Consider the following 2,909-nt stretch of genomic DNA (forward strand, 5'->3'; position numbering starts at 1 on the left):
TATATATATATATATATATATATATATATATATATCTATATATATATATATTATATATAGATTTATTAATATATATATTAGCAAATCTTTTAGCTATCACAACTAAATAACTTTTACTATGAAAGCAAGAAAATTTGTTCCTGCAGTTTATCAAAGTAACGTTCATCAAAGTAACGCAATAATCTAAATAGTACTATATCTGAATATTCTCCATTGGTTCTTCGAGTTCGGCGGAAGTTACAGAGTTGATATAGAACCAAAATTTCGGGGGATTGGAATTTGCCGAAGTTCCGCGGAATGAAATTCCGGGAAATAAAAGTGGCAAAGCCACACGGTTTCTTGATATTTATTTCCAACGAATTCTCAATTCACTCATTCGACTCGTTTTTCCGCGTACAATTCGGAAAGCTCGTTCTCATCCCCGAGTTACACGCGTAGTGCAGCGCTGCAATCCTACCGAATGCACATGCGCGATCAATAAGAGAGCGAATGTTAACGAACAAACGAAAGGTTTTGTCCACATGGCTATTATTCTGATTAGACCGCGTTGATATCGTTCCTCCCGTTGCCGGCGCGATAAGAGAGCGCGATATAAGGTAATGTGTAAAATGTGCCGAGTCGCAGACGCAGCGCCGGTCCCATTCTCTGTCCCGCGATACACACAAGCTGCCTGCGCTCACATTTGTTCTGGCGACGAGCTTATCTGAGCAGTATACGTTACGCATATCTCCGCTTTGCGCCCAGACGAATGACTGTCACTAAATTTAAAAGGCACCTTGCAACCTCTCTGTTACCTCACGCTCCTACGCTTGATGTGCGAGATCTCCCGCCCGGTTGCTTCTACTTTGCGAGAAAAATTCCGTCTGCTCGCGAATTCTCTCTGTCTGGAGCGGAAATAAAATAAATGCTACTTAATGAGCGCGACTCTCCGAGAGTGATCATTAGAAAGCACAGTGCCCGGCGCGTTTTGTTTATTCGTTTTTAGACACGAGGTCAAGCACAGACAGCTTGGCGTGATGTCCTCGTTAATGTACGCAACGCGGGAAACGATGAATCTTCGTGGATTACGTGAGAGCCGTTGTCTCTCGTTATTTTCTAATTGCGCGTCATCGTGGGAAGGATCCCAGCACGTTTCCGACCATTCACCGGCCGAAGTTTCTCCCGGCCCGCCTTCAACCGAAAACGCGGCCGCGCGCGATTTCCATGGGAGCCCGCGAGAGCCGCGTAATTAATCGCTATAGAAACTACCCCGCCACCTCTTTCACTCTCGCTCACGGCCACGAGCGAGACTTGTTTATGAATTTATGCCGCTCTTCTCGAAATTACAACGATTATCCGCTCTTGATGCCCTTAGTTGGCGAAACAGCGTCGAAAGTTCGCAGTCCCGCAGGAAAATCGCGACTCGCTCTCGAACCGCCCGTGTCCCGATTTCGCATTTTCTTGACGCTCCCGTTTCTTGCGTTGTAAACAGTCGTTCCTAATGCATATACTATGCATATGGAATCCTTCGGGCGACCGCGAATCTCGCCTCGCGCGCGCGAGGATAGCTCGGTCGGGGAACAAGTTTGCGGAATTTTCTTCTCATTTGCGTCGGTCCGGGACGCGGCGCATTTTGCAACTCTCAATTAATTTCCGGCGAAACTATCTGGCGCAAGCAGATAGTTGCGCGCTGTGTTCGCAGATATCCTTCGCATCCGCTCGGGATATGAAACAACTTTACAATTGAACTTGGAATTGAATCGCGGAACTGTTCCGTATCGAGACCTTCGCCTCGGAGAATGGGAAGGAAGGGAATCACGCTTATCCTTCGTGTGTATTATTTATATATCTCGATGAACATTCGACCATACCTAATCTCGCGAATGTCTTAAGGACGCGTCCGTTGCGACGCTTGCGAGAACAAGGACGACGCGTTCCGCGACACATGCAGCACAATGTTCTCGCCGACCAATTCCGCGCCTCGTTTCACCGCGGGATGACTCTGTCTTGCACTGAGAGAACGTAGAGAGCGAAGGGAAGGAGGGAGAGAAATAGAGGGAGAAGAGAGAGAGAGAGAGAGAGGGAGAGAGAGAGAGAGAGAGAGAGAGAGAGAGAGAGAGAGAGTCGCTTGAGCGGAACGTGTCTCACGGAGAATCATCTGATGCTGGTAAATAACTGAGCTAACTGCTAATTCGATTTGCTAGCCAGCCCCCTGTCAGATCCAATTAGTGAGAAGTTGCGGGGCTTCGCAGGAGCAATCGACTGGTCGCTACAATTAAATTCCACACGCCGCTATGTCAATCATCGTTTTGAATTCGCTTCGAGAAACAGGAAGACGTTCCTACCGACCAGGGTTAATCAATGTTCGCGAATCCCCGGTACGTTATAAATCTCCGTTGTACGGACGTTGCGACGTTTTCTGTACCACGTCCGATTTCACGGACGTAATTTAGAGATCGTCTTTTCCTTTTTCCCTTCAGTTAAACGTCGTTTACCTGCAATTAACTGGGTGAGATGTTGTTCTTCTTACGTGAAATCTCTCTCTCTCTCTCTCTCTCTCTCTCTCTCTCTCTCTTCCTCTATCTTTCTATTTCTCGACAAAATTCGCTGGAAAACACTTCATTCCGCAAGTATTGAAACGAACGTAATTCTCGAAGCTTTAGCATTTCTGGTTGGGGAGAAACGCACGTTTTCGTCCACTTTCGGCCTGTATAATACACCTGCCTTTGTATAAATTCTTAAGCACGTTGAAACGCCAGCGAGTCCACTCTTGTGCAGGTTGAGATAAACACAGAAGTAACACACAGGTATCGCTGTACCACTAGCGCACTCGTTTTCGAGAAACGTGGACTGTCTAATTTAAAATAATGAGACACAAGAATCTACGTTGCATTCTCCCCTTCGTCGTTGTCGCCCGCGTTTCAAGGTGC

Source organism: Odontomachus brunneus, unplaced genomic scaffold, assembly GCF_010583005.1.
Source record: "Odontomachus brunneus isolate Ranch 3 - 2012 unplaced genomic scaffold, Obru_v1 Obru_scaffold_171, whole genome shotgun sequence".
Lineage (NCBI taxonomy): Eukaryota > Metazoa > Arthropoda > Insecta > Hymenoptera > Formicidae > Odontomachus > Odontomachus brunneus.